Source organism: Rhyacophila brunnea, unplaced genomic scaffold, assembly GCF_057557595.1.
Source record: "Rhyacophila brunnea isolate RB1 unplaced genomic scaffold, BYU_Rbru_1.0 scaffold_18, whole genome shotgun sequence".
Taxonomy (NCBI): Eukaryota; Metazoa; Arthropoda; class Insecta; order Trichoptera; family Rhyacophilidae; genus Rhyacophila; species Rhyacophila brunnea.
Window position 1 is genome coordinate 2326210 of NW_028232837.1, and position 26323 is coordinate 2352532.

A 26323-nucleotide genomic window follows, 5' to 3' on the forward strand; every position below is an offset into this window, starting at 1 on the left:
GTTGTGGTGTTTAATAAATAAACAAATAATAATAATAAATTTATCTTTGCGAGCTACGTATGTTATATGTCGTAGCTATTATATGTCGTAGCTTTGTCCAGCTACGACATATAATATTAAAATGTGGATAGTTCTTCTTTTGAATCTATACAACTCGAATATTCATTATGTCAGTTCGACACTCATCCGGCTAGTTTAACTGAATGTCATCACACTGTCATCAGTATGACCAAAACGGTGAAAAATATGATATTCCATAGATACGTAGCAGTCTAAATATATTATTAAAATGATGCTAAAATAAAGTTAATGATTGAATTAGATGCAGGGTAATTTGTAGCAAGATTCACATGTGCGCGAACCTTTCAGAAAATGTAACGCCTTGCATTAGAGATTTTTGCAAAATTTCTGAAATTGAGATCAAAGTATAGTGAATACAAATGGATGTATTGCCTTACAACACTTTCTATGATTATATTTTAGTAACTATCGCCCGATGTCGTCCACGTGAAATATGGACAGGAAGAGTAGGCGGATAGATGTGCGGAATGAAGAAATAAACTGATTCGATTTGATTTTTAAAATCTATGAAGTGTACAACGGTTGAATTTATGCGCGCGCGCCCTTGTAACCGTACCTCATCCCATCATTCCACCGCTGCTATTTGACCACTATACATACATAAATTGTTGCAAGTTATGTTCGAGTAGTTTTTAAAAACTTAGACAAAACAAAAAAGTATGTTTGTTGTAGGTAGAGAAGGACATATTCTTCTGGCATTGCGGCCACGGCGAAATCACTTTGTGTGTGTTGGTGTCATTTGAAAGTAACAATACCAACATCTAATTTTCTTTATTTCAATAAATTTACTAACACGGCCAGAGTAAAAAGCTTCTGATGTATAAGACTTAAGATTTTAATTATAAAATGTTCAGTGATGTATTTTAATTAGCCAATATATCGGCTTGAAGGTTCACTCCATTGGATACATTAAGGTGACGCATCAGTGAAACGCCAAATAATTTTCAACTGTACGCGCGACGAAATTTTGTACTCGCTTCGCATTCATTGAGAGAACGGCGAGTCAGACATACGTCACTTTGCTGCGTGATGGCGACGGGCCAATTAATTCTAAAATCGTGTAAAGATGACTAAAAACGTTACCCATTTACTTTAAAAAGAAAACATGTCAATGAATATATTATTATTGTTACTAATAGAATAATAAACAGAACATAAAATGGACGTATGTTGGATTTATATGAGAAATAATATTTCGTTTGACAGGCATCTTTTGCACCCGCGACCCGCAATCCGCACATCGCCTAGCAACGATCTTTTTAGACCGTGCCTCAACTAATGCATGGCCTTAATAAAAACCTATATGCCTTTTTTAATAGCAACCATTTTTTATGTCTATTTTTTCATTGTGATATTAATTTTGATTTTATAGATAAGGTCGGTGGGACTTTTTAAATATGTATTTCGGTGCCTAACTAAACGTATTTATACCAATGATAAAAAATATTTGTCTTTAGAACAAAGTTTTGACTATTTCCATGAGAACATTTTTTTATGTTTTTTTTTTAAATTTATGTCTGTATCTCTATTTGTTTCATTGTAGAATTAGTGTAGAATAATATTGATGAATCTTGCACAGCTTATAGACTACGTTGCTGGTACCGTTCCAATAGTGTTTCGTCTCGATGCAAAAGTTTCTGAAGTTAGAATAAAATTTCTCGAAAATAATTCACTTGAATTCATTTCGTGTGGGCAGCGGGAATTTCTTTTCAATTCTTCAGTAGATTATAAAAGGGGCCTCGAAACAGTTAAAACCACTCATACAACTATTGTTAAATTAGATATAACAAAATCTTTAAAAGATTCGTATTACTCGCAAATTGAATATACAATATTATACAAAGCATAACAAACTACATACAACTACCATCAAAGGGGCCTATAATATATATGCACTGTACCGGTGTGCTTATTTTATATTTTTACTATTTACTTCGGTAGTCGGAATTCGGTGGAGGTTTCAAAATCAGTAAATGCTTCGGGCATCCACGTCTCTAAACCCGCCACTGCGAGTAGATAAATCAATAGGGGTGGAAGAGCGCGCCCCGAGATCCAACCGTTGTTAATTTCATTCATTAAAAAATAAATATTGAATCAGTCTATTTCTTCATTCTACATATTTGTATAATTATGTCTCCTCGGTATTAACAATATGTCGAGGGATATCGCAAGAGGTACCGATAATTATAATTGCCAATGATCTATTATTAGGTTTTGACGATTTATTATACGCTTATCGAGTGTAGCATTATTGATAAGTTAGGGGTTTTTTTACAAGCACTTAACTAGGTATTCATATTTTTTTTATTGTGATCCTTGACTTAATAGGTAGGTGATAAAGTTTTTACCTACTTTATCGTATTGATTTGTTATATAAGTTAGAGTTAATAGTATTCATTGTCAGCGTGTATATTGCCTTTTGGTGAGTGTACACAGTGCCCGAAGATGCCGAAGTGCGAAACCCGGGTCGCAAAAAACGACTCGAATAGAATAGTAGAAAACTTAAATCCATTAGAATTTAAATTCAAATTCCATCAAGTACATTCGGTCGATAGTAGTAATATTATAAGTGTAGGTATTGTAAAATGTAATTCAATGAAGTGAATACCTATGGAATTAATCATTATTCCGAAGCAAAATCATTTTTTTTTTTTGATAAACGATTGTGGACTTTCAATCAAGTTACGTCCGTATTTTCCGGTCGGTTTTTTTTTCATCGTGCTGCATCTATCTGCTTTTAATGAGTTTCGTCTTACAATACCTACCCAACGCTTTGTTAAAATTGTCAAAGAGACGCCTTTTGACATGTCGCGAGAGTATCATTAATATATATCGCATTATATTATCTCTGCGATGTTTTGTTATGTATTTACAATAGAAGAAAAATGGGAGTCATTCTCGTTGTATTTGACGAAGTCGGGGTATAATAATTATGTGTAATAAATAAAAAGAAAATATGTCTAAAATTGTTACTTTTTAGGAAAGTCAAATAATGGAGAATTTTTCACTATTTTCTATGTGAATTTCTGATTATGTGTAAAATTTGTTTTTCGATTCGAAGTATTGTCCGTTTTCTTCTTTACGCTTATATAATTAAGAGCATACTTCAGTGAAACGGCAAATAATTTTCAACTATAGGTGCGACGAAATTTTGGAGTCGCTGGCAATCGGAGAGCGAAAGTCGAGCTGTGAACACGTCAATTTGTTTCGCGATGGCGACGGGAGTATTAATTATTAAATCGTGTAAAGATGACTAAACAACGTTACCCATTTACTTGAAGAAGAAAACATGTTAATGAATATATTATTATTGTTACTAATAGAACAATAAACAGAACATTAAATGGACGCATGTATAATTTTTATGACAAATTATATTTCGTTCGGCACGCGTCATTTACACAATCCGCGCATCGCATTTTAGACCGTGCCCCAGCTGAGGTATAGCCTTAACGGTAAAAAAACTATTTTAAATCTTTATTAAACCCAATCATATTAAACGTTTTGATCACACATGAACGCTTGTATCGGAATGAATGATGTGAATAATTATTCACTGTTCACGCTACATTCGTTTTTTTCACTTTTAAATTATTCAGTATTAAATTTAGTGTCTCAAATGTTATGAGGCCGAATGACAGTAGTGTAGTGAAACAATAGTATAATTATTAAAAGAAGAGAAACGTTCACAAGCATATTGTGACCTCGCCGGTAATAGAACCCGGAGCCGCCAGGTGGAAAGCCAGCGCCTTACGCCTCATAATCAAAAGCCCACAGTTCGTTTTATACCTATTTTCGTTTTATTTGCCTTTTTATCAGCTCATTATTTTGTCATTTTTCACGCAAAAAAACTGCATCGTTTTCATGAACTTTATTTTCCATTTTCTGAAATCATGTCAATTTTCCATGTGGTCGGTCAATTGGCTTTCAATTTAGAAACGCGTATACAAAACAAAAAATATAATATACTTACTAACTTACTTTTGCCCGGTTTCGCAAAATCATTAGTACTTTTCTATAATTTTTCTTAATAAACATTTTAAAACGTATTTATTTTTTTTTAAATTTCAACACTAATGTTAATTTTTTTGTTCAGTATAACTTACATAATCTTGCTAAAAGCTAGATGAAGTCTTTTTATTACTTTATGCATATACAGATTGATTAAATATTGTTTTCAAATACCTACATTTTACGTTAGTTTCAATGTGTGTTTCATGTCGTGTCTTTTTCTATGATAAATTTTGATTCTGACAGTTATAAAGTAGAACAACCGAATTTTAAGCGCGAAACTTTTACATGCCCAGCTATATACTAGAGATAGTCCTGGTCTGACTCTATTGACTCGATACTATTATAATGTATTTGTTTTTCTATAATATATATTATATCTGTATACTGTATGCCAACCACACTTGCTAGATAAGCAGGCGAGCACCCTTATCAGACCGTCATCCGGGTCACAGAGGAGGCGAAACGCGGGGTCGCAATAATTCACGCAGAATTTTCGCCATTTTGTCAAAAACTTTGCGTCACGCCTGCTCGCCATCCTTGTTAATATTCCTGATATAAAAGCGGCCCATTTATTTATTTTTTGCCAGTGATTTCGTAAAACTCGTGCGTTATATAAGTTATAGCGCGAATCCTGTACTCAAAGGAAAAATACTGTTATTCCCATATATTACGTTTTTTTTTTTTTGTTTAAGTCTTAAATTTTAAATTGGCTTTTGGGGTTTTTACATTTTATTAATATTCTCTTCTCCTACGCGCCTTTGACAGGTTGCTGTGTTACAGTTGTATGTTCTTCAGCTTATTTTTTTAATATTCTTAAACCTGAGGGTGATAGTCTAACACATTTTTTTCATTCGATAAATCTAAACTGTCATTCCTGTCGTTCACCATCACTTCATTTGGGTTTGCATTTCTTTTTGTCCATGTCGTATCCCATCATTTGAAAGATATTTATCGACCTTCCAGGACGCGGGTCACATTTGACTATCCTGTGTCACCGAGCCAGATCAAAGGCTACATGGTACGCTCGTTTATCTCTTCACTTCTGACAATGTTACACAGTATCCACCTGAAGCACCTGTTACTGGACCTGAGCATTCGTTTGCTTCGAGGCTTCGTTAATTATCGCTATGTCTTGATATAAAGTAACATCATCATTATATATTTTGATGTTTTTAACAAGGTATCCATTTCAATGTCTCTACCAAAAAGTTGCGGTCACGTAACAACGTATCGGGTCTATTTTGTTTTTGTCTTGCAAATTTTATGGTTATCGATAAACCTGTTGACTAAAAACGTATTTGAATAATTTAATATAAGCATTATTATACTTACTTAAAAGGGGTATTTACTGTATTTAGGCTTGCTGGATGGTAAGTTTAGTGTCACGATTGGTTATATATTTCGTGTCCGGAAACTTGTACATAATATGCAGTTCGCCGTATCACACTTCACCGTGAAATGTTTGTATCGCAAATGTATGACCGTATATTAAAGATCGTCCAACCTCTTATTGTACTGATATAAATAAAACACGGTTCTTGTTACACTTTACAGGAAGCCAGCACTCAAAAAAATTTGAAAATAGCTGATATACTGGATTATTTGTTAGGTTTTAATTCTTTAATTCATGAATTTTACCAAAATCAGATATGAACATTGAATTAATGTTCGTATTGAATCTGATAAAATTGGAGACCGTATAGTATACGGTCATCTCTTTCCAATAAGAAATCTCACGGCGAACTGTGCCACGGTGAAATGTTTTACGTTAAATTTATATGTAACCTATATATTTATTCGACTTTGAATCGTGTCACCAAAATGTAATTGCTATGACATGACGTCTATGAAAAGCTACTCGCAAGTAAAAAAATATATCATACGTATGACAATAAATTACGAGAATAGGTATAGCCCCAGGATCATTCGTAATCTATTGTGTAAATTTATTTACCCATGTAGAACACTTAATATTTTACTATCTAATAACATTATAATTAGCTATAATTCGACACTATGCAAGCTTAATGTGACACTTAGCACTTAACTCGGCGTTCTTGAATCTCGTGAAATTCTGACAGAACATAATAATTTAACTGCCTAGAAACCATTAGGAAAATGGCGTCGGGGCTAGCAATAACTAAATACCATCGCCGAGTAAGTAAGCAGTGACGCTTATTACATGCGTAGAATATATTATAAGTGGCGGTTTTGCATGATGAATGATACCCTGAAATATCTGCCATGTTTCGTCCGTACATCATTTCGTTTTGGTACTTCCGATGCGGGCGAGCATCTGCATTAGTTATTGTGTTGTACAGAAACAAAAGAGGAACTATCCATAATTCAATAATGTGTGGTATCGATTAAAAACGTTCTATCTCTTTGTTATTACGTTATATTATTCAAATTTACAATTAGTCAACCATTAGCCCGTTAAATATATATTATATATGACGTGTAGGTACGAAAGGGAAAAAAATAATAATGTACCAAATTAAGCATAATGCTTATATTATTATTTTATATGTAAAAGAAAAAGGTGATAATTCGAATCATTGTCATCTCTTCTTTTGACTTAACTGAAAAGTAATAGTTTTACACTTGATCTCCCTTTTCCATATATTATGATATAATATACCTATAACCAAAACATACAACGACACGTTCGATGTTATATTCTAATATTTAATAAATTACTTATAGATATTTCGACTTTCGGTCCCTATTCAACCCAATAGTTCATTTATATAATCTCTTGAAGATACTCATTCGGTAAATTCTTGCATCATACGTCAATTGTGATGACCATAGGTAATGAAAACATTCTAATGGTTAAATTAGTTGCAAGTCATTTCGAATTGCAGATTCATTAGTGCTAACTACCTACACATTTATGCTATACGATTTATTTGTCATTACAATTACAAGCGTAAAATATTTTTTGGATACATTGAACTATCATTATTAATTTTTGAATATTTAGATGAAGTATTACAAAAATGTTAATAACGGTATTTACTTAAGTATTACCATCCACCACCTTCTTTCTCTATTGACAGTAAATTAAATGGTATTCAGAAAGCGCAGTGTTGTATGATTTTTGTAATATGTATGATTCTGATGATGTTCCGAATTATACCTATATTTTTAATATAAAATAATGGTAGCTAGATACGTTTTTAAATGTGTACCTGTGTATTCAGTATTGAATAACAATTGATTAATAGAATATTTTTTTCTAGAGCAACGAATTCAACACTAAACTAAAACATTGTATAATTCTCAATATTTTATGATGAACGTATATTATAATTATTTGAGGTTACCTTAGAAGGTCCCGAGTTTCATAATTCGTATATAAATAAGTATATATTGTATTAAGTTAAAATGTGACTAGGCCATTCATCTCGTCGTCTTAGCACGTTTTTCTTCTAATCTTATAAAACAAAGGTTAAACGAAAGACAACAGTCATCTGTCATACATATACCATTAGAAAAATACCCACATTGCGTGAACACATTAGGTTGCGTTTGCGAGCAGTTATTTAGGAGAAATCTTTCCCGTAAATTGTTATTTTTCAGATACGATTTTGTTTCACGAAACAACTTGATATATCGAGTTGCCTACATTTTCACTTTGAAAGTTCGCGAAATGGATTACGTCTTGGAAGTTTGCTCACTGCGTAGTAAAACTTCTTAACGTACAACTCATTTGAACAAATGTGTTATCTCAAGGAGTGATTCGAGGAGTGGGTGGGTTGGGGGGATGTTCCGGCGGGTAATCTCGCCGAATGGGTGGGATAAATACGTCACTGCGTTGTGGCGAAGAGACAATATTTGTTTTCTGACAATTAGCGCCATACAATAGTGTCGTCACTATTAATCAGTGGCGAAGGGTGGAGGTAGGCGGTTAACATCCGACAGAAATAGTGCACATCAAACTTTGTTTGGCATTCGTATTTGTTTTTATTGAACTAAGACTACAATTTTATAGATAGTGTTAGTTAGTTTTAAAAAATTAATTACACCATACCTAAACCAAACCGTAATAGTTTTGGTATATTTTGGCGATCCGACAAAATTGTGTACACATTTTCATTCATACTTATTAGTTTTCGTTGAATTAGAAATACATAATATTACACGTGTTGTTGGTTCATATTTTTAAATTCATTAAACCCTGCCTAAACCAAACTATAATAGATAAAAATATTATCCCATCTATTAAGGTTATGTATGGTTTAATTGCATAATTTTAGATATTTTATAAATAACGAGAATTTTTTGACTATTATCTATTATGGCTTGGTTTCGCAGTGTTTAATTGAATTTTAAAAACTAACTAATCTGTAAATTGTACTATTATTTCAATGAAAACAAATACGTATAACTGACAAATAAAGTTTAGTTTGCATCATTTATAGTGGATCTCAAAAGCCTACCTCCACCCTTCGCCACTGCTGATAACGCATAATAGGGTTGTAATTCGATATTACTATAAATATTTTGTTAAATATAGCCTAAACAACTTTGCGATTATGTAAATTGGACCAAATTTTAATACAGCTTTCAGAATGATAATTATTTAGAGCGAAATATATCTTGAATACATTTTTTTTTAAATATATTTGTTATACTATTTAGTTCATTAGTTCTTCAGCCACAGAGTGTAAGTAAGGTTCATGAACCGGACACCGATTTAACTTTAGATATATCGCTCTAGTAACGTCGCAAGTCTGCCCCGCATTCCCGGGACGTAAGCCGAAAAACTGCATTGCGGGTTACAGAGACTGCTCTATATTACCGTTATTTCGGGAGATGGTTTTCCGGGGTAGATTACGGGAGCGACCTGGATACGAAAAGCAAACCACCGAATGTATGCTTGCATCTATTAACTAGGTACATACATTCTTACAGTATACTTCTGTAGTTTTGTATTATTGTCGAGTTTTCGGAGATCTCTTTGCCTTTTAAAATAAAATTATATAAAGGTACATGACTCGAGATATCATCTTTTTTATTTAATGTACTTACATAATATCGACATCTCCAAGCAAAAAGAGCACAGGTAACATTTTGGTGATTTTGAGTTAAATGTGAGGTTAGGCTTACAAAGAAAATATCTACAAACTGGCAAAAGAGAGTTCTTCATAGATGATTGCAAATAGAATTACGATTTTTCAATTTGGGCGTAAGTGATAAGTGATACAGAAAGCCAATAAGAATTACGCCACTACTATAGTAACGTACCAAAGTGATTTAAAAAATCTAATTGCAAATAAATAAATAAACAAATGAACACTACATACACCAAATCAATATTATTCCACCATAAATGAAAGAAAAAGAACTCTAATACTAAGAAAGAATTTGTAAAGAAAGTTTTTCTCATTAACATGAAAATTGTTCACTCTTTTTGCTCTCCTGAATAGTAGTGATTTGTCACTACGCCCGTTTGGCTTGGAATAGTCGATACGTTTAATTTTTATAGTATCATTTGTTCAATGATGAAAAACGTGATATCTCGATATAACCATTCATCTTAGTTTATGTACTCTATTTATAAGTGGTTCATTATTAATGATGTTTCCATTGTGTACTTTACAATAATAATAGAAAGAAAATATGAAGCGATATTTTACATTTCATTGACGTAAATCGTTCCATACATTTCAATAGTAAGCGTACGTTATTCTACAACTATCTCTCAATAGTTTCCGATTCCGGCGCGTGAAATAAACTATTTATGACGTTTCCTCGATAGAGATTCCAAATTGACAGCTCGCGCGTGGGCATTTATTCTTTCTTATAGCGCAGGGGAGTGCTAGGAGAATTTTTCGAACACGATTTTGCATCGGCGCCCCGCGGCGAATCAATTCTAGACACTTTCAATGAAAGATATCCATCATTCGGGGCCCGGGCTGTCGGTTTGTCTCGAAGGGCGAACGCTGAGGAAGAAATATGATTGGGATTTTCGTTCGCGTTGAATATTAATTCTATACGGGGTGAATGCTATATTATGCAGAGTGTGACGATGTTTTATCATTCTGTGAGGGTACGAGGACTTCTCGTGTCTTAGGGGCGATGTACCCCAACCAATCAATATACATGTGATATTATAATACATTTTTTTTAATGGTTTATTGATTTTGCCAAGTGACATGACATACAATAATCCCACCAATCAGAGCATGTAGCGGATGAGGCGGGATCGTGTCTCACATTCACGTCGGGGCTATTCTATAATACTGCCCACTTATTTGAAAACTGAAGGTTTATTTTTGTGGTTCTGATAATGGTTTTACAACTGAAATAGCTATCGACTGATAAAACAACTTGTAAAATTGAATATAATTTATATTATCATTTTGTGAAATAGTAAATGCTAACTCAATTAATACAACGTCGTTTAGATAAACAATCACGTGAAATTGTAAACAGTACAATAAGTAGATAAACAACACAAAGTTTCCGTCAACACAAAATGTTTTCGTCACGGACACAGTTTTTTTCTACAGTTACCAATTTAACTGTGTATACTTACTGAAATCGTTTCGTAATTGCCGACAAACGTTGTACCCAAATCGAAAAAGAAATGTATAGATCCCTATTTATAGATCCAACACAATTTTTTTTATTTCATTGTGGTGGCCTTACACCAACTACTAGTATTATGTTTAAATTATTTGTAATTATCATGACCAGTAAATATTACTCGAGATGTAACGTTATTTCTAACTGTCTAACGTAAACATGCCTAATGCCTAAGTATTCTGAAATCATACTTATCTCGTTGTAAATCAAATTTCTCGAATATTCTCTTCAGTTTGCGTTTATCAAAATCGCTATACAATGAATGTTCGTAGAAATACCGAAATGACACTATGTCTCGCGTGTCCCATGAGAAATGTACGGATTTCTGATACACGGCGCTGTAGCAATAATGTTCATGAATGCATAATATAATACTGTAGAATGTAGATACACAAATCATTATAGAACCTACTACAAGCCAAGTATTCGTAACACTCACTAACATTTAAAATGCAGCAATTGCACTTATTATCTTATTTTTCATTCAGATTAATCTTAAACCTTGTGGCAACATTGTTTAATAAAAAAAATATAATTATCAAGGTGATCGGTTTATTATCATGTTAAGTACGTGTGTGTAGACGAAATCTGTGTATATGAAAATACCCGTGTAGGTACTAGAATTTTGTTGCTTTTCGCTTCTAAAGAATGCTAATTTGTTTTCTTATCTTCCGATTTGCATTACAAAACATGAAACCTTTTCTGCGGAACAAACATTCTAATGAGAATAATTCATTGTTTATTTATACAAATTATCTCGAGTAGATTCGTTTTTTTTTCTCTCAGTAGGATAACATTTACCTAATTCGAATTGGCAAGCGAATATTTACTTGAATGAAAGTAGTATGTATGCCGTATGGTGATAAATAAATACATACCTATATGTTGTATTATCTTTAGGCAATTGGATGATTAATTAATTCAAAACGTGTTTTGTTTACGGGGTTTTATGAATGTGGACTAGTTACTTATTTAATAAATAAGAATTTAACATATGTATTAAAATTATATTAATTTATCGATGCATTGTATCCAGGGGCAGGGAAAAATGATGTTAATTACTTTTAGAAAATATTATCAGCGAAAAATATATCTTTATTGTGTAGCTGTCAGTATATTATTGATCAAATATCTATTTTAATGTATCAAATTATTCCACCGCAATAATAAATTCCCAGGGACTCATATACTAGTAAACAACTGTTTACCCGAATCAGCAGATTGATTGGCGATATTAAATACGGTATCGCAATGGAAAATTAGTCTAATATCCATTCCCGTAGTATCATATTATATTATGACTGTAATAATAATAATAAATAAAATTCACAGCAACTCGTATTTAAACCGCGGACTCGTTCAATATAATTATGTACTAGAATATAATGCTTAGGTATTACTTTCGACTGAATAAATTGCGAATAATGATTTATCAAAATGTCACTCGAAGATACGTTTCCAGTCTGTTACCATCGCAGTCTCTATATCGCTTCGCCCAACATCTGATTGTACCGAGATGTGGACCTGGGATCCGTACCTATCATAAGTTTAGTATTGTAACATACTATTGTACCAACCGTTACACTGCAAATAAAACTCGCTCCTGCACACATCTTCGACTTCTTCATCATCATCCTCGAACCCCAAAATTGTAAGGCCAATATCAATCCACAGTTTACTGCACCCCTCTCCTATCTCATATCATCTTTTACAATTATAAATGTTTTCTTTGTCACGTATTTCTACTAAACTTATCAATTCGTCGCTATCTGTCAATTTAGTGCTGTTTGGCACCATTGATTGAATTGAGAATTGTACGAGTACAAGTGATATATTACATATAAAAATATTAAGTAGTAGCCTTAGTCACTTTACCATGGATGCATGAAACAATATTTAAACACGTAACTGCGTTGTAATGTATACAAAATTATAAACATATAACTATATCCAATGGGTCCGTATAATTTTTTAATGTTTTGGCCTGAATTGTCCCTCCTTCAAACATTAATTAATAAACATGGATGAATATCAAGTTTTTTTTTCATGTAGTACCTACGCCATAATATTTATGGATCAATTGAAAACATGATCCTATTCACAGAATGTTGAAAACCGTTATGTAGAATTTACAATCGAATATATTTATAATATTAATACTATCGACCGAAGTTACTTGATGGAATTTGAATTTAAATTCTAATCGATTTATATATTGATAACTTGTGCATCGATTAATTATGAGTACTTCAGTCATTCCTTATTATATATTGTTGTTCTTTTATAAGATGTTGAAAAAAACATTCTTTTTATAAATATGGACTCAAAATGCATAAAATAAATGGCAAAAAGGGATCGCTAATTTTCATATACATCCTCAAAACAGCACTAACGTAAAATTGAAACATAGAAGGTTCTTCCATCTGGAATACGATTCAATATGTTTTGAATTTATGCCATGTCCGCTGAAATAATATATCTGAAGATTGTATATTTTCCAATAATATTATTAAGTATCCACATAAAGTTCTAAAAAAAAAAAATCATAAAAATATCTCATTCGGAGCATTGTTGCGATATCCATCACGGAATTGGTGATAAGATAATGATCAAACAAACCTCCCCTACAAGCTGCAGATACAATAGACATAGACCCCGCTATAAAACACCGCGGAACCATAAATTTTGATTACTCGGCAATAAACCCTTTGCGAGATCCAAAACAAACACTGCCGATATTAACATTAATATCTCGTTGTATTCCGTTGAAACCAACACTCCCGGGTCGAATCAAATATTTAATTGCCGCCAGTATAATCCGGAATTGCAAGTGGATTTGACCACTTATTGTATTTACTTTGTTGAATGGTGATAGTTCGAGATATCGCTGTCGAGATAAACACGTGACGCAGAGGAGGGGCGTCGGTTCGCCAACGTTTTGACCGCGCGGCGTCTGTCTGTCGACTGGCAGACGGGCCTGACGAGGGATGGTACGGTGGTGCCGATACGTCGATACTTTCTACCGGTACTTACGGTAGATACGCGGTATCGATACTTTTAATAATTATACGCCGATCACACGTGCATGGATTTGCTGATGACAGTACGTATTATCGCGGCCATAACAAGAAAATGCACGTATAAACCAGTGGCGGCCGGTGGTCTTCAGAATAGCATTTTCTGGTAGTGCGCAATGGTTTACCGTCTATAAAGAGAAGATCTTCTTCTTCTTTCACCCTGACACGACTTACGAGTCACGAACCAGCATTGGGGCATAGGGCAAGCACAAGTTCGCGCCACTTCCCTTTGTCCATCACCAACTCTTGTGCCTCTCGTCATGTCAGACATGCAGCACGTAGTTCGCTTTTGTAGCACCGCTGCAGGGTGAGGGAGGGCCGGCCACGGTGACGGAACCATCGAGGCCGTGCCACAAGGGTACGAAGTGTACACGTGAATGGATTTACTGCTGACATTACGTATCTTTGCGGCCATAACAAGAAAATGCACGTATAAACTGTAAACATGTATTATCATACAAGTTGCAAGATTGCATGCATGAATCAAACAAGTTCGGAAGCTTCTGAATTTTCACACGACATTTGGGGTTAAACGATTTTATTTAACTATATTTTATTCATATTTTTAGTAGGTATTGAGTATTATCGGTAAAAAAAGTTTCAAATAATTTTCATGGGTTACGGCAGGAACGTTTTGATTGTATCACTATTATAATATATTTAGTATGATTCAGAAAAGAAAATTGACCGTGGTATGTTTGGACACGGAAACCCAAACTAACGTGTGCTAGAAATATAATGTATGTAAATGCATCCAGCTATCGCTGGATCGATGACATGATAAAGCTCTGCAGAAGTACGTGGCAACGCAACGCACAGGACCGACAGAAGTGTAATCAGCTTGGAGAGGCCTTCATCCAGCAGTGGATAGATTCCAGTGGCGAAGGCTCCATACTAGGCGATTATTTAAAGCCTACCTTCTAAGAAAAATATGTCTTCAAGTATTTTATTTCTTATATTAAAATAGGTAAATAAAAAATATGTATGCAAAATAAATGAGTCATCTATTGTCAGACTTTAGAATACCGTTTAATTTAATTAAGTTTCGAATAAAAAATAAGTGGCCACAAGCGCCATCTATTTTCAACTGAATTAGCTTCGGATTCCGATCGACAGAATCCAAACTACATTTTGTATCGCTATGACGTCACATAACATCAAGCATGTCTGTAAATTTGAACCGAATCTATAAGCGCTACAGAATACGCTTACTGTAGGCCCTACACTCTTTAGGAATATGTTTATTGTCGATGTCTGTCGCTTTAAGCAAATAATATATACATAAAATTATTTAAAAAAATAATTTCTATTGGATTCAATGAGATATATTTAAAAATTGATTTTTAAAATAAAAATATAATTGTATCTTGTGATGTGTCATTGTGTTGTGTACATATTCATCAGTAGTAATATCGGATTATCTCCTTATTACCCGTAACTATATCTGACAAGTATATTTTTTTTCTCATATCTCCACAGCCTACCTCTTTCCAAAAGTCACTCTTCGCCACTGATAGATTCAGGCTGATGATTTAATGGACGCAATTTCTAATGAAATCTCGACTAGTGTGTCTCTGCCGATTGAAAGGTAACCTAATCAGAGATAACGAAAATATTTTCCCGTCTATATTGAATCGGTATCGATACTGGTATTCTCTACCGATACCGAGTATCGATTGCAGTTTTCCGGCGCCGCACCCGCGGACGACGTCTCCAGCCGGGGGCGTCGCTTTCCGCTGCGTGCGCACGCGCGGAAATCTGTCCGATTTCGCTATACACGGAGTATTGGCTCGGGGAAAATTTTGCAGTAGGTGCACGGCAAAGAGAAATTGAAACATTTTTTTTATGAATCCCGAATGGATAACTGGGTACTGTTGAAGATGCGACGCATTGTTTTACTACTCTTCATATCCTCACGGTGGAGATGTGGCAACTGCGCTTACCAATATATGAAGCCTTCGGAGTGTGTTCGAATCTCGCGTCTGGCAAAAAGCACAGTTTGTAATTTTAAGTAAAACTTTTTTCGCTATGGAAAGTAATCATCGTCATAAAGCTGGGCTCGACCCATTGCTGGATGAAGGCCTTTACTTGCCATAGTATTCCACTAAATCATCTCATCAATCCAGTCGGTTCTCAGTCTTTTAACATGACGTCTTCTGTACGACTCGCTTTCTTACCCATTTTTTTCTTTTTTCTATTCCTGTGCATTATACCCAACATGCAACTCTCCTTTGAAATTTTTTTGAATTTAAGCTCCATGTTTCGCACACATACGTTCGTACTGGAAGAATAGACTGGTTAAACACTTTACGCTTCAGTGATAGTGGAATGTCACTCCTGAATATTTAAATTAGACGTCAATATAAATTTCATCTCACCTTTGATTCCGGAAAATTTCTTCATAATATGATTACATATAGAATTATTTTAATTAGACTGGTATGAATTGCATTCTTGCACCTGTATAGTATCTTCAAAAGTTACCTGTATGCCCAAAGCGTTGTGTTCAACCAGAATTCGTTCCATGACAGTTAAATCTGAAGCATGGACACAGTTATGCCAATTGGGAGGGCAGTGACTCTGTTCAACCAACTCTCTTCGTTTATTGACATATTCCACCTGCGTGAGGATGAGTATAGGTGGGCATTGTTTTATAAATTCTTAAAATAGGGTCTCCTTACCTCATTCGGTGTACTTCCTTGTATATTTTTTTTGTATTTACACTTTTCTACTGTTTAATAACTTTTATATATCTAATACTGTTTAAATAATGTTTCTTTGTTTCTAAATGTCGTGTTGTGAACGTCTTGAATTAATAAATGTTCACTATATGGGGGGAAACAAATTGAATTTAAAGACAACCCTGGGTGTGAATGGTCTCCGCTATAGTATGCACAACTTCAATTATACATATTAGTAATGTTAATTAGATAACTGAGAGATGATAATAATATAACATAGGTCCTATTATTATGATTTCGAAAACTTAGTAGGTATCAATAAACCACTGACAAAACCATAAACTCATGCACGACTCACCGTTTAACGTGCCAAATTATTTAGCTTTAGTTTCAATTTCTGCCGACAGGCTTACGTCTAGTCGTTTCTGTTTTATTTTCGTTTGACGGGGGTTTGCTTATTGTCACTGGAAGAATAATAAATTTCTCCCTTTTTTACCTCCGGCCGCCCTGCTACAGACTTTTCCCGCTGTGCAAACCACCAATGTCCGCCTTTATTCTAAAGTATGACAACCCATTTATAATTCTTGATAGGTAGAATGTTAGGTTTTACAATGGATGATTTGTTAGCTATTCTAGAAACTTATATAGTTATATTATTCAATGACACACCTACTCGCACATACTCACCTGTCCCAAAAGCATAATAATTTAATTTATATATTGCCATACATAATTTTGAAAACACTTCTGAGAAAATATATAAATGAAAAAAGTAAGACACCCAGCAGGAATCGAACCTGCGTCTCTCGGGTTTCGCGCCCATGCACATATACCACTATGCTATAGGCGTCATACTTAATTGCCAGAAATATTAACTAATAGCTCTTGATACTCTATAAAGCGCTTTCCAAATTGAGTTACTATTGGCGATCGGCTTTTGTATTTTAAATCAAAGTAGGTATTACTTTAATTATTAACCGACGTCACGGATCACTCCAAGATTTTTCGTTGTAACTAGCATAGTCTATGTACATGGGCGCGAATCCAGATGATTCTGCATTAATCTTCCTGCATCAGTCAATAAATTAACTAGATACAGAGCAATTATTTCGATAGTTCCGAGTAATATTGTACAGGGTATTGTAACTCTCGCTAATGTATTTTTTAATTTCATTCTGACTTTTTCACTGATAGAATTTGTTCTATGATTATGTGGTTATACTGGTATATTTTATTGAGTAAGTACGTATGCAGTGGTGTTGCCAAGGCGGCGAGATCGTAAATCGCCAAGGAAAACATTATTTTCAATTTAAACTTTACGCGACCGTAAAAATGCATGTGAACTAGCTAAACTCTTTTGCACTAAAGTCAATTTAATTTTCAACAGCGTTGGCGGTAAACTCGGTGCCATTGCGTTGAAAAATAATATCTATTTACGGTTCTATAATATGGGTGGTTCAAAATAATTATGGATCAAGTCCATCAAAATGGATCCTGAGATAATTGGACCTAAAGTTAAAACTTATTTTTTTTTAAATTCAGGAATGTTTTCACTGTACTATAGGTACTTACCTTATTTTGATAGTACATGGATCACTTTAAATAAATAGTCGAAACATAAAGTATATTCAGGCTTTATTATCTAATATTGACAAATTAATGCTAGCAAATACCTATCTATACTGCTGAAGGAACTGTCAAAATGGACATGATTCCCATTCAATTTTCATGTCTTTTATCAATACTAGTATTGCCATTTATGCGGAATATTGTTTGTTTGTGATATCAAGACGATACATCAGTGAAACGGCAAATAATTTTCAGCTATAGGCGCGACGAAATTTTGGACTCGCTGGCACTCGGAGACCGAACGTCGAGGTGTGAATACGTTAATTTGTTTCGTGATGGCGACGGGGGTATTAATTTTTAAATCGTGTAAAGATGACTAAAAACGTTACCAATTTACTTAAAAAAGAAAACATGTCAATGAATATATTATTATTGTTACTGATAGAACAATAAACTGAACATTAAATGGACGCATGTTGGATTTATATGACAATTCATATTTCGTTCGGCATGCGTCATTTGCACCCGCAACCAGCAATCCGCGCATCGCCTAGCCACGATCTTTTTAGACGATGCCTCAACTGAGGTATAGTATAGCCTTAACACACAATATAGAAATATGTTGTATCTATCCACTGAAACAAAAAATCGAATTTTATGAAAATTGGACTTGATCCATAATTATTGCGAACCACCCATATATGACAGTGACGAAGGGTGACTTTTCAGAGAAAACGAGCACACTTGTCAGTCATACTTACGGGAATTAAGAAGATTGTGAAACGTGAAATTTGAAAATCCTACTTCTAAGATGCGATCTATTACACAAGAATTTACAATTTCACCCATAAAACTAGACATTTTAAAATATTTTTAAAATACTTACGAATGACTTAGGTACAATATCAGATAATTTATCCACATTCAGAAAATACTGTAATAATCTTACAAATTAAAATAGCGTTCATCAATATTTCGACATAACAAATAACTGAACAAAGAATATTAGTCTATGACTGAACTCACTGCGCTAATCAATTAAATGCTATAAAATAAAAATCATGGCATACAATTATTTTTTATTTTAAAAACAATCTATATTTTTATGTGATTGAATGCCATAGATTTTTTTGATTTTCAATTAATTTATTTTTTTAACATATTGTGGACATTAAAAATTATAAGTTTAATACGTTCACAACATGACATTTAGAAACAAAGGTATATAAATGTAACAGTATTACATAAAAAAGAGATAGATCAGTAGATAAATTAGATAGGTACAAGGAAGTACACCGGATTAGTTAAGCAGACCCTATTTTAAGAATTTATAAAACAAGGTCCACCTAAACTCATTCTCGCCTAGGTGGAATATATCAACACCCGAAGCAATTTCGTTGAACATAGGCATCGCCCTCCCAATTGGCATTACCAGTGGCAGGTTCGTTCTGCACCTTGGGAAAATAAACAACTGATGGTCTCTATTTCTAAGATAGTTATCAGGGACACACACGTCACACAGTTCTCATTTATACCTCGTATAAGTCGAAAAAAATACGTAGCTAAATAAAGATTTCTTCTAAATTGCAGACTGCAGTATGTAAGCATGCCTAAGAGAAAGTCAGTTGGATAAAGCCACGGATAGTATCCATAGAACCTCAAGTAAAGGAGTTTAATTACCTTATTAATTATTTTGGACAAAGCTGCAGTCATAGTCAATAATATTATGCGCAATGATGTTAGGCTTCGCATTTGGAGCCTACCGTATTGCATACGTTTCGGTAGACGTCAAGATCACGTGACCGTCACGGCCTAAAGTTTGAAAGTCCATACAAAAATAAATCTGGATTCCTACACAATAATCCGTAGAAATACAGTAATTGAAGACAGACGGCTCTGTGGCGTATTTTTTACCTTTGGTACGAATTCTAAATATAATGTCTTTAGTTTATTTTTCATAGAAGTTAGGCTTTTTAAATGTTGAGCTTTCGCCACTGATATATAAATGTTAACTCAGTAGTCAGTAGTAGGGAATCCAATCCCGGGATCCCGAATCCCGGGATCCCGAACTATTTTCGATACCTATGAATCCCGGGATTGATAAACATAATCCCGGGATTTCGGGATTGATTTTTTTATCAATTTTTATGGAAAATATAACAGAAAAAATACTTTTAATACAAAATAACTACATTAGAAATAAACTGAGTTTGAATGAAGTTTGATGTGTAGGTTGCCGATTCATTTTATTTTTCACATAGATTATTAAAAATGAGAAAGATTGGTAAAAAAACAATGCTTCGCACTTTTAACAAAGTAATTCCACCATGATATCATACGTTTTAGGGCAGTTTCATATTTGGCTGACTAATTAGATTTATGAAGCGGAAAGGCCATAAGTACGCCATGATTATTTGCTTTACTATTTTAAATCTCGCTGATCTATTCATTATGTCTTTACTATCAGAAATAGCAATCTCATATTAAATTCACATTATTATTTATATTACAATATTATTTACTCCATTAAACTTGTGTATTTCCAAGATTTAACGTATACAATATTAACAATAAATGTCTTAAATAGTATAAATTATACTAGATTTATTTTTGACCAATTTTATCAATTATATTTGTAAATATAAAAATTTTATATTAACAATGGAAAAAAATCCCAATCCCGGGACCAGTCCCGGGATCCCGGGATTGTCAAATTGTAATCCCGAAATCCCGGGATCAGAATTTTGGCTCGGGATTGGATTCCCTAGTCAGTAGCAACGCTTTGCCAGTATATTTGATGAATAATAGTCACCACAGTGTGAAGATTTATTAATGTGTAAACAGGATCGGGCCCGCATACTATCTCGCCGAACTAAAAGCGCTCTCCTACGCATCGGAAACCTGGACATTAACTCTGCGAAATGAACGAGCCCTGAAAATTTTTGAAAGAAAAATTCTCCGCCGTATATATGGACTGGACGGCACCAATTGGAGGAGAAGATATAATGCTGAGCTCTACAGGTTGTACGAAGATTGCAGCTCAGTTCAATCAATTAAGATTCGGAGACTGTGATGGCTAGGTCATGTGCACCGTATGAATGACAATGAACCGGAAAGAGAGTGATGTCCAGCAATCCAATAGGGCGTAGAAGAAGAGTCAGGCCAAAGATTCGCTAGTTGGATGGAGCTGCCAGTGACTGCCGTATTCTGGGGGTACCGAATTGGAAAGCGGCCACACTGGATAGGGAAAGGTGGAGGGAGCTGTTGGAGGAGGCCAGGACCCACACCGGGTTGTCGCGCCCCTGATGATGATGATGAAACAGGATCGGGCAACCCCCAAAAAAATCATATTGTCGTATTCTCAGAAAAATGTGATGAAAATACCTCATGCAGAGAAAAATCAATGAGATAATGCTATATAAGTTTCCCCGTGGAGTGATCGTGTGTAATAAATTAAATAAACGTCAATTTTCTTACAGAGATTTCTTTGTGTTGACCCTAATATCCACAAAGTGACAGATATATTAGCTCGACCACATCACACGACGCTGGCCCAATTCACGTCTCTGTTTTTTTCCCTTGGGGGGGGGGGGGGGTTCACGATTCGATATTTGGTGATCAACTGAAATCGAGAAAAAATTAGTTATTTGAATTTTTGTTCAGTTGTTCATTTCTCATATATCAATGATGAACAACCTTTCTATACACGGGGTCATATTAAATAACAAAAACTTTTTGAGTGTTATTGAAACCGATTATTTTCGAAAACAATAAAATCTTGTTCATTATTTTATTAACGTATTATAAAAAAACTTTTTTGGCCGCAAAAAAAATACTATTAATCACTGTTTTACATCCTACACATGAAGTTCACCCAGAGTTCCCTGAAGCGCCCATTTTACTTAATTATAAAATCCAATTCGTAACCAAAATACGATGTTTTGTGTATTTTTTATATTCTGATAAGAACATCTTGTTACATATGTATATTGCACTGGCGAAGAGTGGAGGTAGGCTGTTAAGATCCAATATAAATAGTACACAGTAAACTTTGTCAGTCAAACGTATTTCTTTATATTGAACTAAAACTACAATGTGTAGATAGTGTTTGTTAGTTTTTAAAATTTAATTAAACCCTGCCTAATCCAAGCCATAGTAGATAATAGTCAACAAAATATTCCTTTATCTATAAAATATTAAATTATACCATTAAACTATACATCATTCAAGATATTTTATAGATAGAATAATATTTTTCATCGATTATGGTTTGGTTTAGGCAAGGCTTAATGAATTAGAAAAAATTGAACCAACACCATCTGTAATATGTATCCTTAATTTAACAAAAACAAATAAGAATGAATGAAAAGGCGTGCACTATTATTGTCGCATCGCCCATAACATACTTAAACTATTATGGTTTGGTTTAGGCAGGGTTTAATTGAATTTTAAAGACTAAGTAGTACCATCTGCAAATTGTATTTTTAGTTCAATGAAAACAAATAATTATGACTGCCAAAGCTTCGTGAGCACTATTTATGTCAGATCTTAACAGCCTACCTCCACCCCTCGCCACTGGTATATTGTTTAATAACTCATAAATTTCATTCATTTGGCTAAATTGTATTTCTAAATTTCGGTTCGATGTAATATATTCAAAAGTTTGTATCGATTTTAAATTAAATCAACTAAAATCGAATTGTGAGAACCCGCCTTTACTGTGCTTGTTTTAAAATTACAATTTTGGATGATCTATTTGCACGTCGGCGAAAAACCTGCCATCTAATTGCAGTGACACGTCACACATGCATCTAGTACGTATGCAAGTTTACAAATACCTGAAATGGTTAGTTCGTGTTGCAAGTATGTCTAGCTTTACGTTTAGTGTGAGCGTCTGACAGTCCGTCACCGGGCGTGTCACATGTGCTACAATTCATCACTGCCTTTTTTATTTCGCCTCACACCATAGCTTCACTGCTGAAGCATATTGGCTGCTTTTCTCTCACAAAGTCGCTTTGTGTGACCCGTTACATCACACAATATGACGCGCACCCAATTTCGTTCAATTAAAACAGACAATAGTTACGGCAGTAGCAATATAAATTGTCCCTTTCAGTTTGTTTTCCATTATAACAACGCTATGAGGATGACATAACTTGACGGATGACACGCACGGCCTACCGCGTCTGACGCACATTGTGAACCAACCCTAATGTTCGCAATATTGCCAATAGTAGAAACAGATTATTGCGGCAGGTAGGTTAGTAGGTGTACGCTTCATAACCTTGCGCTCGGGCTCTAGGATGCATATTATATTAATACAAGTAAATATTTATAATTGTATACGAGGTAAAGAGGCTTATCAGTGTAGTAAAAAGTGCAATGTTATAAAACGTAATATACTCTAATGGGCGTACGGTATGCGGTTGCAGATGACGCAACGGATATGTCAGAAAATCTAAAAGGGTGTCTCCAAATGGCTCAAACGAGTTATAAAATCATCAACATAATATACTTAATACAATGTGTTCCTTCTTTCCTCGGCGTATCTGGCTCATTGCAGAGACAATTCTCAGGAGATATCTCTTAGGTACACACGGTGAAAACCCAAAAATCTATAAATACTATTAACAAACAGCAGTGAAGGTCTCAAACATTATAACAACATATGTGTCTGAAAATTTGTGCGTATGCAGTTGGCCGTAGCCACAGAATAGATTAACAAATAGAATTCCGATAGGCTATATCCCAATACAGTACATTTTAACGCAGGGTTTTGAATATGTGGGTGTCCTACGAAAATGAACCACGCATTATAGACGTGCAATAGTGTGTGTTGCAACCTTCAAGACACCAATATTAAATGAGCGTCAGTGCATACAACGAGAGCAGTTGTCAGTATTCGACGTATGACGTATTCTTGGCACATGTTTAGGTTTACCCAGTATTTTTCCACACTCGAGATCAGTTGCCTGCTGCTCCACACCCGTTATGTATTTCAGTTCCCATTATTTCCGAGTTATCTGGCCGTAGCATACTTCACCTTGGGCCGTTGTTCAAACGCATGTTCGTATATAGCATTTAATCGAATGACGCGTTATTCATTGAACATTTCACCGTGAAAATTGTATATATGTTACGAAATGCTGCGCTAGTTTGCAGACAATAATGTTCCAATTAGATTCAATACGAATTTTATTTACGATGGTTGAATGGCTAACCCCATTACTCGTAATATAACTGTGGTGTTCGCTGTGGGTCATTAATGTGGGGTTCGATTTGAGTTACCACTTTGGGAGTCGTCGACGTGTCGTAGGTCATGGTGTTGAGGATGATGATGAAGAAGTCGAATATGGATGTAGGAGTGAGTTTTATTTGCAGCGTAACGGTCGGTACAATAGTATGTTATAGTAGTTACCTTACAATACTAAACTTATGATACGGATCCGAGGTCCGCATCTCGGTACAATGAGATTTTGTGCGGGACGATACGGATATTGAGATAGTAACACACCGGAAACGTATATTCGAGTGAAATTTCCGATGAATTATTATTCGCTATTTATACAATCAAAATATTATTCTTTTTATTGAAATAATCGAGTCAGCTATAATCTGGCGTTTGCGTCAATGGATGACTGACTAAGTGAAAAAAACTAAGTGAATATATTATTGCGGTCAGGTCCTTACCGCGTTTGCTATAATTTGACACTACGGAAAATATAGTGTCTAAATATTTTAATACTACCTCCACTCTAGCGGTCTCATACGGTCCGCTTAGGAGCGAAAATGGAAATTTACTTTTACTTAAATTTGTTGGTTATCTAATTTTATACTAGAATGATATTCGTTCTTAAAAAAAACTTCGATAGTAAAGGATAAAGGCATTTAAAATAAGTATTTATTCTATTACTTACATAGTTTATGTTTTTTTCTTAATGGCCAACATTGTATCCGTTTGGTCCATGCAATATGACAGGTAGACCGCACATAAATAATAATAATAATACTAATAATATAATGTATTCAATTCCCAGGTGTAATTTATATAACCAACTTATCGAAACCACAATCAGTTGCTCCACTGGACTGATTATATTTTGATGTGTCCGGTTTCCCAGTGGCTTCTTTGTCATGTCATAATAAATACAGATCCATTCATATTATTTACAACTGGCAACTCTGTCAGCGTGAAATACGGTTTTTTTTTAATACGATAGACAACGGTTAGCTCCAGGCGCATGTCCGCCTATCCGTACCTCACGTCACCACTATCTGTTTCGAATTCTTGCAAGTGCGTTATTTGTATAAGGGAAGACGGGTTACATTGATATATATATATATATATATAGTTTGTGCCATCATATCTACCTAAGCCTAAATATTAATATTTTTACTAAGGTGTTTCAGCCATTTTCTACTTAAAAATATTGAGTATAGTTGTTCATACATAATTTTATGAAAAATGAACTTAGTAATTTATAAATCAAATTTAAACAAAATTTCACATTTGTATATTTGTAGTGCCCCGATGCCGAGGCACATTGATGCACTTACAGGGGCACATTGATACGCCTAGTATAAATTGTTTTTACTTTTTACAAGGTGACAGTTATGATAATTTTTGCGATCAATGACTAATGTAAGCGATACAAATATTTTTACATAGTTAAATAAATAAGTAAATAATATATAACATAATATTACATTTTTTTATTGAACTACTTGTATTCCAGGTTCCAAATTATTCTCATTAATATTCGTTCTCTCGATTTTTTGTATGGACGTACCATATTGAACGATCATATAAAAAACAGATATTAGTCACTGAACTTAGTAATTCAACTGTATTAATAAATTATATAATATATAAGTTAGAATTAATTGTATTCGTTGTCAGTGTGTGTTTACCTTTTGGTGAGTGCACATACGTATTAAAAATTCCATCAAGCACCTTCGGTCGATAGTATTAATATTATTAATTATATGTTATTATGGTAAAATTGATACGTATTGATGTAGGTACCTACCCCGCTTTTCAGTGCATGAATGTGCCCCGGCACGCCACCTATTTTAAAAATACTTATTCACTCTACAATAATATAATTTGATAGGATGTATCTTAAATATCGGTTACTTAAATAAATGAACTTACCAACAAACCATTAACTGTGTTGGCTTTATAAAGATTTCACTGTGGAGAGAAAAAACATTCACTAGATAAAATAAAACTTTTAACATCACCAAAGACATTTTATTATGTAACAATGGCGCCGTTAGTTGATGGCAATTAGATTTGACACT

General features: G+C 34.1%; 2 protein-coding genes across 2 annotated transcripts in view; one reads left to right on the top strand and one right to left on the bottom strand.

Moving 5' to 3' along the window:
* LOC147073107 (putative oxidoreductase dhs-27) overlaps positions 1–13658 on the bottom strand; it is a 28353-nt gene extending 14695 nt beyond the window's left edge. The window contains exon 1 of the mRNA XM_085945304.1: positions 13550–13658. The gene's annotated coding sequence lies outside the window, so the exon portion shown is untranslated. The remainder of the gene's footprint in view (positions 1–13549) is intronic.
* Positions 1–26323, top strand: part of LOC147073106 (E3 ubiquitin-protein ligase RNF19B-like) — a 129228-nt gene that overhangs the window by 62736 nt on the left and 40169 nt on the right. The gene's annotated exons all lie outside the window — the stretch shown is intronic.